General features: G+C 37.1%; 1 pseudogene; it reads right to left on the reverse strand.

Annotated features, from left to right (window-relative positions):
- Positions 1-8221: 8221 nt before the first annotated feature.
- The window catches only part of LOC128119336 (vomeronasal type-2 receptor 116-like), a 65897-nt pseudogene continuing 58192 nt past the window's right edge, over positions 8222-15926 (reverse strand).

Here is a 15926-nt window from a genome sequence, read left to right on the forward strand (position 1 = left end):
GTTCTCTTTCTTTGTTGTATTCTTGTTTGGTTTAGGAATTAGGGTAATTGTAGCCTCGTAGAAGGAGTTTGGTAATGTTCCTTCTGTTTCTATTGTGTGGAACAATTTGAAGAGTATTGGTATTAACTCTTCTTTGAAGATCTGGTAGAATTCTGCGCTGAAACCATCTGGTCCTGGGCTTTTTTTGGTTGGGAGACTTTTAATGACTGTTTCTATTTCGTTAGGGGTTATTGGACTATTTAAATAGTTTATCTGGTCTTGATTTAACTTAGGTATGTGGTACCTATCCAGAAAGTTATCCATTTCTTTTAGGTTTTCCAGTTTTGTCGAATAGAGGTTTTTGAAGTATGACCTGATGATTCTCTGGATTTCCTCAATGTCTGTTGTTATGTCCCCCTTTTCATTTCTGATTTTGTTGATTTGGATGCTCTCTCTCTGTCTTTTGGTTAGTTTGGATAAGGGCTTGTCTATCTTGCTGATTTTCTCAAAGAACCAACTCTTTGTTTCATTAATTTTTTGTATTGTTCTCTTTGTTTCTATTTTATTGATTTCAGCTCTCACTTTGATAATTTCCTGGCGTCTATTTTTCCTGGGAGACTGTGCTTCTTCTTGTTCTAGAGCTTTCAGGTATGCTGTTAAGTCTCTAGTGTGAGATTTCTCCAACTTATTTATGTGGGCATTTAGTGCTATGAATTTCCCTCTTAGTACTGCTTTCATAGTGTCCCATAAATTTGGATATGTGGTGTCTTCATTTTCATTGATCTCTAGGAAGTCTTTAATTTCTTTCTTTATTTCTTCCTTAACCCATTGGTGATTCAGTTGGGTATTATTCAGTTTCCATGAGATTGCAGGTTTTCTGTAGTTTTTGTTGTTGTTGAAATCCAACTTTAGACCATGGTGGTCTGATAGAACACAGGAGGTTATTCCAATTGTTTTGTATCTGTTTAGATTTGTTTTGTGGCCAAGTATGTGGTCAATTTTAGAGAAGGTTCCATGGGGTGCTGAGAAGAAGGTATATTCTTTTTTGTTAGGATGGAATGTTCTGTAGATATCGATTAAGTCCATTTGAGTCATGACATCAGTTAAGTCCTTTATTTCTCTGTTAAGTTTCAGTTTGGGAGATCTGTCCAGTGGTGAAAGTGGGGTGTTGAGGTCTCCCACTATTAATGTGTGGGGTTTTATATGTGATTTAAGCTTTAGCAATGTTTCTTTTACATATGTGGGTGCCCTTGTGTTTGGGGCATAAATATTCAGAATTGAGACTTCATCTTGGTGGATCTTTCCTGTGATGAGTATGTAATGCCCTTCTTGATCTCTTTTGATTGATTTTAGTTTGAAGTCTATTTTGCTGGATATCAGGATGGCTACACCCGCTTGTTTCTTAAGACCGTTTGATTGGAAAGTCTTTTCCCAGCCTTTTATTTTTAGGTAGTGTCTATCTTTGAATTTGAGATGTGTTTCTTGTATGCAGCAGAAAGATGGGTCCTGCTTTCGTATCCATTCTGTAAGCCTATGTCTTTTTATAGGTGAATTAAGTCCATTGATATTGAGGGAAATTAATGACCAGTGATTGTTCATTCCTGTTTTTTTTTGGTGGTGATGTGTGGGTACTTCTATACGTTGGGGTTTACTGCTGTGGCTTTATCTGTTGCCTGTGTTTTCGAGGGTGTATCTGACTTCCTTCGATTGGAATTTTCCTTCTAGTGCTTTCTGTAGGGCTGGGTTTGTGGATAAGTATTGTTTAAATCTGGCTTTGTCATGGAATGTCTTGTTCACTCCATCTATGGTGATTGAAAGTTTTGCTGGGTATATTAGTCTAGGTTGACATCCATAGTCTCTTAGTGTCTGCATTACATCTGTCCAGGTTCTTCTGGCTTTCAAAGTCTCCATTGAGAAATCGGGTGTTATTCTGATGGGTTTGCCTTTATATGTCACTTGGCCTTTTTCCTTTGCTGCTCTTAATATTCTTTCTTTATTCTGTACGTTTAGTTGTTTAACTATTATGTGGCGAGGGGACTTTTTTTGGGGGTCTAGTCTGTTTGGTGTTCTATAAGCTTCTTGTATCTTCATAGGCATTTCCTTCTTTAAGTTGGGAAAGTTTTCTTCTATGATCTTGTTGAATATATTTTCTGTGCCCTTGAGTTGGTATTCTTCTCCTTCTTCGACCCCTATTATTCTTAGGTTTGGTCTTTTCATGGTGTCCCAAATTTCTTGGACATTTTGGTTCATGACTTTGTTGGCTTTAGTGTTTTCTTTAACTGATGAATGTATTTCTTCTACTGTATCTTCAACGCTAGAGATCCTCTCTTCCATCTCTTGCATTCTGTTGATTATACTTGCATCTGAAGTTCCCAATCGTTTTCTCAGATTTTCTATTTCCAGCATTCCCTCTGTTTGTGTCTTCTTCATTTTTTCTATTTCCCTTTTCAGGTCTTGGACTGTTTCCTTCATTTGTTTCATTGATTTTTCTTGATTTTCTCTCAGTATTTTATTGTTTTCTTCCAGGACTTTATTGATTTCTTCTAATTTGTTTGCCCTTTCCTCTAGTTGTTTACAGCGTTCTTCACATTTTTTTGTCTTTTCCTCTACACAAGCCTCTAGCTTCTTCATGATGTCATTCATAAGGCTGTTTTCTTCTGCTTCTTCCAATTTCTGATGTTCAGGTCTAGGTGTTGGAGGAGGGCTAGGGCCTGGTGATGCTGTATTGCTATTCATTTTTTTTTTTTTTTTTTTTTTTTGGTTTTTCGAGACAGGGTTTCTCTGTGTAGCTTTGCGCCTTTCCTGGAACTCGCTTTGGAGACCAGGCTGGCCTCGAACTCACAGAGATCCACCTGCCTCTGCCTCCCGAGTGCTGGGATTAAAGGCGTGCGCCACCACCGCCCGGCTATTCATTTTGTTGTATATGTTTCTGCCTTGACGTCTGCCCATCTCCTTGTGGTTCGTTCTTGGCCTTATCCGCACACTTGGTTCAGACAGACCAGTGTTCCAAAAGGGAAGTCAGTGTTCCAAAAGGGAAGTCCGGAGCAAGATGGGAGCTGGGGGCCGGCCTCTAAGTCTCAGGAAGAGGCTTGGGGCTCAGGCGGATGGGCGTGGGGGCAGGGCGTGGAGACTGCAGGGTCTGCCAGGGGTCTTGGAGAAGGGGATCCTTCCCGGTGGGGCTAGCAGGGAACCTGCCCGGTGGCCAGAACCTGGGGCCGAGTTGGGCAGGTCTTCCCTGGAGTGGCTGGTGCCCAGGGATGGGGTCTGGGGCAAGGACGGGCACTCACCAGTGTTGTAAAAGGGAAGTCTGGAGCAAGATGGGAGCTGGGGGCCGGCCTCTAAGTCTCAGGAAGAGGCTTGGGGCTCAGGTGGATGGGCGTGGGGGCAGGGCGTGGAGACTGCAGGGTCTGCCAGGGGTCTTGGAGAAGGGGATCCTTCCCGGTGGGGCTAGCAGGGAACCTGCCCGGTGGCCAGAACCTGGGGTCAAGTTGGGCAGGTCTTCCCTGGAGTGGCTGGTGCCCAGGGATGGGGTCTGGGGCAAGGAAGGTTACTCACCCGATTTTTTTCTTTTTTTTTTATGACTATGAGACATGTCTGCTCCTGGCAGCATCAATCTACTTCAGAGAAGATGTGGGCACTGAAGAACCTAGACATATAGTCAACTTTCATTGTGGCAAAAGTTAACCACTGGATAAGAAAGTGCCCTTGTATTGACTGCTGACAGTATGCTGTCCAAAATGGACAAGCAGGATACACACACACACACACACACACACACACACACACACACACACACACACACACACACACACACAGAGAGAGAGAGAGAGAGAGAGAGAGAGAGAGAGAGAAAGTGACTGCCGATCCTTGACAAGACAAGTGTGGTTGCAGTCTCTGAGACCAGGACAATATGGCACCATTGCTTAAATGGCTTTGCAATCCAGAAAAGGTACAGTGCCCTTTCCTTTGAAGGCAGCTGAACAGGCAGTGGGCTGATGGCTTCTGGTGTGCAGTGAGACAGTAGCTGGAACAGTTATTCTTGGAAGAGTGACTAGGCTGAGAGAGTCTGGCCTCTCAATGGTAGACTGGCATTTAATAAAGGAGATAAAGTTACCCACAACTTGAGAAGAATGGAAAGCCAAATTCAAAAATACCACCAATTTTCAGAATTTAAAGTTCTAAATCATGACATGACACTGGCAAAATTCAAGTTTATCAGATACATGGAATACTCTCACTGAATGTGGGATCGAGCTGCAGGCCCTATGTACATCCTGCTTTACAAATGAGTCTGTCAGATGTGCTGAGACTGTAGGCCAAAGATGATGCCCCAACATTGCAGAGAAACCTTGGGTGACTGTCCAGGAAGCTGGCTATTTGTGTCATAACTTATATTTTTTGGAAGTTGCTTATTTGCACTTCCTGTTTTACTAGATAATATTATGTCTTTCTCAGGTCTCTGAGGGAGTTGAAGATTAGATAGTTGTAGTTACAGTTTTCCTCATTAACAGTTTCAGAAAAGAAACTTACTAAGAGGTATAAAGTGTATAAATTTGAAAGAAATCATAAGATAATTTTCTGTTGTTAATACAAGATAGGATAGAAAGTGAATTAGGTACATTTTGGACTCACCAAAATAGGATAGATAATGGAATATTTTCACTGAATTTGCCAAATGAAAATGGACTAGACATTGTGGATGTATTTATTGTTCATATATATTCTATATAGTTATTGTACTTATTGTATATAGCTTTTTTTACTAGTTATAACTTTTTTTATTTTAGACAAAAAAAGTGGAAATGTGGTGATATTTTATCTGTGTTCCCCAATACACTGTGTCCCCCAATAAAACTTACCTGGAGATCAGAAGAAAAGCCATCCACTATATAGAAGTCAGGCAATGGTAGCACACGCCCTTAATACTATCACTTGGCAGGCAGGGATCTGTCTGGATCTCTGTGAGTTCAAGGCCACACTGGGGAACAGAGTCAGGCATGGTGACACATGCCTTTACTCCCAGCACCAATCATAGAAGTCTGGAGGCCTGTACAGACAGACAGCAAGTGATAGAACAGGGAAGGAAGAGGAAGTGATGTAGCTGGGCTCAGAGCAAATGAGTGAGCAGAACAGAAAGGCATATAGGCATGAGTGTATAGGAAGTAGCTCTTTTTGAAAGCTGCAGAGTTGGTGAGGTGAGGTTACCTGTGGCTTTTCCTATTTTCCTGATCTCTCAGGTTTTTACCCCTATATCTGGCTCCATGTTTTTTATTTAATACGTCCATTTAGAAATTCATCCACAATGCCCCTTTACAGAAGTTGGCCACTTCAGGTTCCATATATCCATTACTCAGTCCTCACTAGGATCACCCTCATGCCTTCCTGGGGGCTTCCAATGATCTAGGTTTCTATCTCACCTCTGAAATATCTCTCAATTCCAGTCATGTCTGCTATTATTCTCCCTCAAATCCCCCTACCTAATCAATCCTATTTCCATCCCTATATACCCCTAGTCTTCCCATGGATTCTATTCTGTATCCTCTTCCCAGGGTGATCCATGCATCTCCCCTTGTTACCCTGGGTTTGTGGATTGTATCATGACTACCTTTACTTTATAGCTAATAGCAACATAAAAGTGAGTATACAATATTATTGTCTATTGGGGTCTGGATTACCTCACCCAGGATGTTTTTTTCTAGTATTATCCATTAGCCTGAAAATTTCATGACTCTGAGATTTCATGTTACATCTGTCAAAATGGCTAAGCTCAAAAGCAAAAGTGACAGCTCATGCTGCTGCTGATGTGGATCAAGGTGAACACTCATTGCTTGGAAGTACAAATATGTACAGCCACTATGGAGACACCTCAGAAATTTGGGAACCAATCTACCTCAAGACCCAGCTATACCACTCCTGCAAATATACCCAAAGGACACTTCATCCTCCCACAAAGACACTTGCTCTACTATATTCTTAACAGCTTTATTAGAAATAAACAGAAACTGAAAACAACCTAGATGTCTCTCAAGTGAGAATTGATAAATAAAATGTGGTGCACTTACACAAAGGAGTATTACTCAGCTGTTAAAAATATAGTATCATGAAATTTTTGGGCAAATTAGTGTTTCATTCCTATACAGCAAGAAGAAATGTCCATTCTCTGAGAGGGACACCTGGCAGTATTAGCCCATGGTGATATTACACAGGGTTTTCTAGAACAAAAGAAAACAGAGAATGTACATATATGACAAAACATTGACTGATTAGGTTTGCTTAGAGAGATGTGGCTGTGTAGTCTTTGGCAATGGTCATGGTCAAGAGTCTGAGGGCCTATATCCAATTAGAACACAAAACTAGTGGTGTGAGAAATCTTTATCTGGCACTAAACCTGGAAAATCCTAGAAGTTCATGATATTCACTCTTAGAGAATGACTAAAGAACCTAAAATTCTTATGCCAGTTAATGATTGAAAAAGCAACAGCAATAAAAATAGTTATTGACATACATACTAACTAAAAATCAAGTGCAGAAATGTTGGAAGCTAGCAATCATTTTTCCTCACACTTCTTGATATTTAGTTCACCTGTAGGAACATACTACAAACTCAGAAGAGTCATTTCTGGAAACACCCTCAAGACACATTGAGAAGATTTTTTTCCTACTAGATTCTAGATCCTATCAACTTAACAGTATAGATTAACTATCACAATAAATATCATATGATTAATGATTGAAGGACATTGATCAGGATGAGTGAACATAGGGTGTAGGTGTAGGTCCTCAGACTCTTGACTATGAATATTGACAAAGACTACACAGCCACTTTTGTCTAGACAAACATAATCAGTCAATATTTTTTGTCATATACAAACATTCTCTGTTCTCTGTCATTTCAAAAAACCCTGCCTAATATCACCATGGGCTAAAATAGTCAGGTGTCCCTTCTCAGAGAAAGGGTATTTCTTCTTGCTGTATAAGAATAAAACATTCATTTGTTTGCAAATTTCATGATGTCATCTTCCCAACCAGCTCAATGCCCATTGTCTACATCTTCCAATTGTACAATCTTCAAGAAATTTATTACCTCAATTTGCAAATACTACCTTATAGAGAAAGAAACTGAAATACTACTATCTAATTGTATAATGCATTTTTCTCAAGCATTCTGCTACTATGAAATGATTCTGAAAGAAATTCTCCTATATTATTGTGGAGTAAAAGAGTGAGGAACCGACAAGCTGTGTTGACACATTCTAAACAATGAATACAGCACAGTATGTTTACTGACATATTTCAAAAATTTTGTAGGCTTTGTTTTTAAAAGTGAAAATTCAAAGAAATATGTAAGATCATGGTGCTATATAGACCTCAGACTCTGGACCATGAATATTGCCAAAGACTACATAACCATTTTCTCTAGACAAACCTAATCAGTCAATTTTTTTGTCACATACATGCATTCTACCTTTGTATATGCACGAATCACAGAAAATAAAGTCAAGCTTCTTATTTGAAGAAGTAGATTGATTTTGAAGACCCAATTCTATTTAAACAAAGCATGAGCTTTGTGTGGAAAGTGAGCACACAGGAAATCTTCTGAGTACAGAAACTATTTAACCTGCAGATATGGGTAGCTTGATAAAAGCTGTGCATTGTCTTCATTTGGACATATTGTTTATACTGTTTGCTTTGGATTAGATGAGGATTTGCTGCTGTGATTGGCTGAGATTGGATTTTTTTCAAATATCGAATGGTGAAAAATAAAATATGCACAAGTGAATAGTCTCTAAAAACATCAACGTAGCAAATTAAATTAGTGATTAATAGGTGAAGACTCATAGAGAGTTAGACTTTGAAACTGCTGAAAAATTTAAAGATGATCCAGTTATTGCTGTCAAATCATAGGGTTACAGTTACTACACAAAAGGAGTATGTGGGTATATTTAATGCAAACTAGAAAACATGCAAATACATGTTAAATTTAATAAATTAGTGTATATAAAATACAATGTAACAAGAGTAATTTTGCAAAATACAATATGAGATAATGGACTGCAGACATTCAAAGTTTGGTTTGGATAAAATAGTGTCAGAAAGCAAAATATCTGGACTGGATAAACAAGATGCCTGTTGTACATTCCAAGAAGAAGGTTCATATTTAAGGCAAGAATCATATATTTCTGAAAATAAAGTGGAGGGAGGAGTAAAAGATAAAGGACTGACGGCTATGGTTTGTAGTGCTTCAAATGTTAGAATAATCCCAGAGCCATATGTCCATAAAAGCAAAACCAAGACTACAGTGTGATGATTGAAGTGTATTGTAACTGTCCTAAGATCCTCACTTTAGGAAACAAACAAGTTTAATTTTCAGAAGATATTTTGGTTTCAACATGTTTCTTATTCCTACAATGGTAATTATAAATTCTTTCTGGGCTTAACAAAATAATATAGCACTTTGGGAGAAAAATGCATCCTAGTAGCCCAGCACTGGAAGCCAAGATAGAAAATACCTCTGTGGCCACCACAGCCTTGCCCTTGGTACTTTGGTAGACAGGAAGGAAGGTGACCCAGACACTACAAAAAACCAGCATGCTAAAGGTCAGGAATTTGGCTTCATTAAAAGTATCAGGCAGGTTTCTCACCAGAAAAGCCAGGGTGAAGCTCCCCACTGCCAGGCAGCCCAGGTATCCAAGGACAAAATAAAAGGCAATGACTGAACCCTTGTTGCACACAATGATGATGTGATCATATTCTGAATGTGTATCTATGTCAACAAAAGGAGGTGATGTCCCCAGCCATATGCCAAGGGGAATAAGTTGGATCAGAGTGCAGAAGGGAACTATGAAGTTAGGTACTCTTGATATCAGCAACCACCTCATCCTTCTTCCTGGAGAAGTAACACTGAAGGCTAGAACCACAGTAACAGTTTTGGCTAAAACAGTAGAAAGAGCAACAGTGAACACAACTCCAAATATGGTCTGCTGTAGAATGCAAGTGACTATATTGGGATGACCAATGAAGAACAAAGGACAGAGAAAACAGAGGGTGAGGGAGATGAGCAGAATATAGCTAAGTGTTCTATTATTAGCTTTGACAATTGGAGTGGCTCGGTGTTTTACAAAGACCCCAAGAACAGAAACTGTGAGTCCAGAGAAGCACAAGGACAAGGAGGTTAAAATCATCCCCAACGTGTCTTCATAGGATAGGAAGGTCACACTTTTGTGAATGCAGTGAATTCTCTGCATATTGGCATATTGATTATCTCCACACCTCAAACACTGCTCCATATCTGTTGTGAAATAAAAGGTTTTGAGGGAATTTATTAGTAAGAGACCAGAAAATGGAGAGATTCCACAATTAGTCATCTCTTGTCACCAAATGAAACCTTCAGTGTTTGGAATGGGTTACATCAAATGGAATTTTTGTCAAAGGGGGCTCCATTGACTCCACCAAACAATATAGGCACCTCAGCTAATTTTTCCTCTTCAAAAACTAAGAGGAAGGTCCTCTTGCTGAAGACAATGCCTAGATAATACACTAAACATAGAGAAAATGACAGGTTGCCTAACTGGAGCCTTCAGCCCTAATTACTAATGATGATGGTACTAGAACTTACCCTGAAATCTGCCAAAAGAAAATGGTAAACACTACTTTAGTTATAAACACTTTAATCAACAATGGTGATGTGTCTGCGAGATAAACAGGTGTAACAGTGTCACAAACATTGTGGGAGTAGCTATTTATTCAGATTTAAGGCCCATTCCATGAGAGGGAACCCATGCCTGACCCTGCTTTGGTTCCCAAGAACAGAAAACCTAACACTACTGTTTTGCTAATGAAATGCAGCAATAAAACGACAGCTAAAAACATCCTGTGATCTTTCTCAGTCATCTGGCAGTAGATTGAAACAAATGCAAAGACCCAGAACTAGACAATATGCAGAGTGAGAAAACATAGAATGTTCAGTCCTAAATGAGATGTCTATCAAATTCTCCCATCAGGGCTCAAGGATATTTGCCAAAGAAGAAGCTGAAAGTATGTCAAAGTCAATGGGGATGGAAGGCATCAAGGAAACTATGCCTTATAGGCACAATAGGAATGACATGTATGAGAATTCAGTCTGTGGCAGTATGCACAGGACTGGCACACATATAAGCAAGATGGGGAATCCATGCTGAGAAGGGAAATGGACACAAGTTTCTGTATAATCTCCTTACTTAAGTGGGGGTTTTATGACAAGGAATAGATAAATAGCACAAAACAAAGTATAATTTTTTTTTAGTTTTTGTTTGTTTTAACGGTTTTTTGTTGTAGATTTGGTTTGGTGTTTTGGGCTATTTTTTCATCTCACAATGCTCTGTCTGGGCATTTTTTATTTTATTGTCTTGCAGGTATTTTGCCTGTATAGCATGGTTTCTGATTATGTGCTTTTATGGGATTTCTCAGTGTGTGGACATATGTATCTCCATATGTTCTTGTGCATTTTTATTACTCTATTTTTCTATTTCTCTGTTTGTTTTGTCTTATTCTGGTTTGTTTTATTTATTTTTATTTCTTTCTATTTTATTTTGTATTTCCATTTGTTTTCTATTGAAAGATAAAAGGATAGTGTGAGTTGGGTGGATAGAAAAGTGGATAAAATCTGAAAGGAGATAGAAGAAGATAAAAACATGATCAGAATATTTGGTATAAAATGAATTTAAAAAACAATAAACTTTATTTTTGTAATCTTTATTACTAAAGGGTCTGTAAATGAATATAAGAATTGCAAACCAAAATTAAGCATATAAAATGCATATACAATATAATGTACTTAAATACTGTTAGAATTTATATTGGAAAGAGAAACTGAAAAGTTTCACATCAAATCTTACACTTTTAGAATTTAATATATTTTATACACTCATTCATCACAGAAAACAAACAAAAATCATGACATAATTAGAATGAGAGAAAAGTTTCATTAGAATCTTTTAAAATCAGAAGATTCCAGTGCAAGGTACTTCAACTTCAAAAACACCACAGATGCCAATGCATGCTATTCTACCATGAAAAACTATATGCATCATTGAAGAAGAAAGAAAAACTTTTCAAGATATAAACAATCTAAGGATTTCATGCATAAAAAGCCTGATCTACAGAGAATACTAGAAGTAATACTTCATCCTGAAGAGAGGAATTAGCATACCAAAGAGGGGATAGAAAACAAAGGGTAAAGCTATAATTATTGAAGTAAAAATATGACTAAGAACAAAGATGGCACAAAAGCATTAAGGTGACTGCAATCAACTCACATCTTTCAGTAACTAAATATTAAAAGATTCAACTCCCCAACCAAAAGACACTGAAAGTTCAATGGATTAAGAAACAAAATATATCTTTTCATTGCATACAAGAAATTCAACTTGTCTACAAAGTTAGTTAACACCATAGAATTAAAGGATTGGAAAAACAATTCCAATCAAATGAAATCAGGAAACAAGCTGGTTTCTATCTCCTAAAATCTTACAAAATGAACTTTAAGCAAAATTAATCAGAAGACATTCTATAGGATACTTCATTCTAATCAAGGGACCAAGAAGCCAAGAAAACATTACAATCCTAAGCACATGAAGTCTACACATTGACACACCCAATTTCTAAAGTAATATATTACTAGAAATCAAGGGACTGATTGACTTCAATTCAGTATTATTGGTTTCAATATCCTGCATTGTGAAACACACAGCTCACCTAGACAAAAATAAATGTAGAGACACAAGATCTAAATGACACTATATATCAAATGTACCTCACATATACTCCAAACTAAAGACTAATGACTATAAATTGCATCCAGCAGCCCATGGAAGTTTCTGTGAAATAGATGACAAGTCATATATATTAATATCACAAATCAAAAGTCAATAATAAAATAAAATTTCAATAACTTCACTGATTGTGTCTCTTCAAAATACAATAAAATTGGAATAAATAATAAAAAATCTCTAGAAAATACATAAACTTATAGAGATTGTATGGCACACTATCAAAGGATAAATGTTTCAAGAAGTAAATAAGAAGGAAAGTTTAAATATTCTTAGAAACACATAGAAAAACACCAAATATTTTGGACATGCAAAAAGCAGTGCTCTGAGAGAAATATATGTGCCTGCAAAAAAATAAAAAATTGTGCAAATACATCTCTTTATTTTTAAACTCCAGAATTAGGTAAAGCAAAACCAAACAATCCTAAATCCAGTATATTGAACTATATAATAAAAACCTGTACAGAAATTAATGTAAGAGGAACACAAACAACAAATGAAACTAAGAGCTGGGTCTTCAAAAGAAAACAGTCTTGACAGTATCTTATCAAAATTAAACAAACAAATGAACAACATTCAATAAATAAAAATCATACATAATTAGGAAAATATTACAACAACAAACACCAAAGTATTTCACAATGTTTTAAGGGAATACTTAATAGCCTACAAGTTATTAGACTGGAAAAAGCATAATAAGCAAATGAATTTCTACACAGATCTGAATGACCAAAGAAAATCTAAGAAGAAATGAACAATGTAAACACACAAACACAAATAAGCTGATTGTTCCAGAAATAAAAAAGCCTTCAATATAAAAGAGCCCTGTTTCAAATGCATTCAAAATTAAAATCTAACAGACTTTCAAAGAAGAATTACAATCAGTACTTCAGTAATTTTTCAAAAGATAGATTTTGTCAAAGGCCTTTTCAACATCTAGTGAGATGATCATGTGTGTTTTTTTCTTTCAGTTTGTTTATATGGTGTATTACATTGACAGATTTTTGTATGTTGAATCACCCTTGCATCTCTGGGATGAAGCCTACTTGATCATGGTGGATAATTGTTTTGATCTGTTCTTGGAGTCTGTTTGCCAATATTTTATTGAGCATTTTTGCATCGATGTTCATGAGGGAGATTGGTGTGTACTTCTCTTTCTTTATTGCATCTTTGGAGTTCCAGGAGTCCATCCAGTGAGAGAGAGGAGGGATTATATGAGCAAGAGATATCGAGACCATGATTAGAAAAAGCACAGGGACAAATAGCCAAACTAGCAGAAACACATGAACTGTAAACCAATAGCTGAGGAACCCCCATGGAACTGGGCTAGGCCCTCTGGATAAATGAGACAGTTGACAAGCTTGAACTGTTTAGGAGGCCCCCCAGTCAGTGGGACTGGGACCTGTCCTTGGTGCATGAGGTGGCTTTTTGGAATCTAGAGCCTGTGCTGAGACACTTTGCTCAGTCTTGGTGCAGGGAGGAGGGGACTGGACCTGCCTCAATGGAATTGACCAGGTTGTGCTGAATCCACAGGGGAGACCTTGCCTGGAGGAGGTGGGAATGGGTGGTGGATTGGGGGAGAAGGCTAGGGGGTGGGAGGAGGGAGGATACGGGAATCTGTTGCTGATATGTAAAATTAAATTAATTATAAAATAAAAGTATTTATTTAAAAAAAGATAGAAATAAAAGAAATACTTGCAAACTGCTTCTAAGACACCAAAATTATTCCAATAAGAAAGCAGGGTAAAAATTTAACAATGAAAAAAATAATTATAAATCAGTATCACTGATGAAATTCATGTCAAATTCTCAGTAAAACAATTGCAAATCAAGTATTGGCATGAAGCAAATAGATCATCCATCAAATCAAGTTTCCTGTTGCAAGATATGCAAGTCAATAAAAATAGTACATTATGAAATAGACTAAAAACAAAAATAACATGGTGACCACAATAGTTGAGTAAATACCATTAATAAAAATCAGCCTGTCATGCTTAAAGATCTAGGGAGGAAATGATGTAAGGGTACATACTTCAACATAATAAAGGATATATTTGACTATCCCAAAATCAATATTGTCCTAAAGAGGAAAAAATAAAACCATGCTAATAAAATCAGGAAAAAGTTCACTATGTACACTCTTAATTACAGTGTTCAGTCATAGCTAGAAAAAGTAAACAGATAAAGAAGATAAAGGAATATAAATAGGAAAATAATTCAAATTTTCCCTATTTACATATGTTATAGTATATATAAAAAGATCAATAAATAGCACCAGAAAACTTACCAGAAATTAAGAACATGCCATTTTTAAAAATTGTTAGGTCAAAATCAGTACATTTACAGAGACAAATACATTATATTCAGAGAAAGAAATGTTAGACATGTTTTCATTCACATTCAGTTTTCACAAGATAAAACATCAAACTAAAGTTCCCTTATGCATTCATATAAACACTACTCCAACCCACATTTTGGACATCTTGTTTCAAGTTCTAATCAGATAAATCTACCTCATCTTCTCCTCCCCATGACTTTCCCAACCCCCAGATCTACACAAGGCCCCACATCCATTGTCCTGGTCTATTCTGAATAACCAATCCACTTTACTCCAGCATTCATGGTCTGGACACAACCCATGTCCCCCTCCCACAAACTATATATCCCTGGAATACCACACCAAAATTCTCTGCCAGACAGAGTCTACATATCTTGTAGACATTTCTAGACAGATGAGTCTGTGTGATCCCCCTCTTCATACACCAATCTCAACCCTCAGTTCAAACCAGGGCCAAACCAATTGCCCTGGTCTGCAAAGGACAACCCTTCTTTCACTATCCCCAGTTCTAGACACATATCTGTATATGTATCATGAATGCCAGCCCAACCTATGGTGTCCATCTGATTTCATTCCCTTAAGCCATCTCCAGCCTTTATGCCTACCCAAACTGTACATTCTGTGATCTATTCCATCCTACTCTGTCTATATCAGTCAGAAAATTGGGGAAAAAAGATTCTGCATACACTCAACTGGTCATAAAAATACAAACAAAATAAATAAGAACAAGACAGTGTCCCATCCTCTCTGAATTCACAAATCTAACAGAAATTGTCTCCAACAAGAATTACCTAGATAAAATATGGGAAAAAGAATTTGAGAGAACCATCATAAGCATCAAAGAATAAATGGAGTTTAAAGATGACATGAAGAAAGAGCTGAATGATTTTTAAGAAGCATTAACATAAGGAGAATAAACACTTGAATGCTCTTCATAGAAACTAAAACATAAGGTTGACAAAAATGGAGACAACCCAGGATTTGAAAACCAATGTATTAATAAAATAAAATCTTTGAAAATAACTGAAGCCAGGCAGGGTGGCCCACACCTTTAATTCCAGCACTCAGGAGGCAGAGCCAGGCAAATCTCTGTGAGTTTGAGGCCAGACTGGTCTACAGAGCGAGATCTAGTACAGGCATCAAAATTACAGAGAAACCCTGTCCTGAAAAACCAAAAAAAAAATAAATAAAAGAAAGAAAGAAAGAAAAAAGAAAGAAAGAAAATAACTGAAGATGAAACACAGATGAGAGATTCCTCTAATTTTTATACAAACAAGACAGCACAAGGATTCTAGTCCCCAAAGGCATACACAGTGATACCATCTTTCCCTAAAATATAATAATTATCAAGACAGATTTGTGATTGTGTTCTGCTTATCATGTAATTTTGTAACTCATTTTAGTAATAGATTTTTAAAATAAATAACTAAATACAAGGACATTAATTTGATTTTAAAGATATTTTCTAAGTGATATCCATTTATTGGATTTAAAGAGGAATACTGAAGAGAAAGGATGACTGTGTTCATAAAGTTTACACTTACTTGTTTCATTAGAAATCTCATTTTCTGGGCAAGGAGTACAATCAAAACAACAGATAGCCTTTCCATCCATATGTGCTTTCCTGAATCCAGGACTACAACTCTCACTGCATAGTGATTGTGGGGTCTGAGGAAAATCAGAAATGCACTAGTAACTACTTCATCATTCATGCAACATAACAATAAATACAGTGACTCAGTGAACAGGAACTTTACAACATAACATTGTGTTCTTCAGTAAAACTATTCTTTAGAAGCTGT

Source organism: Peromyscus californicus, unplaced genomic scaffold (genome assembly GCF_007827085.1).
Source record: "Peromyscus californicus insignis strain IS unplaced genomic scaffold, ASM782708v3 Scaffold_23__1_contigs__length_62951481, whole genome shotgun sequence".
In the NCBI taxonomy this organism is placed as follows: Eukaryota; Metazoa; Chordata; class Mammalia; order Rodentia; family Cricetidae; genus Peromyscus; species Peromyscus californicus.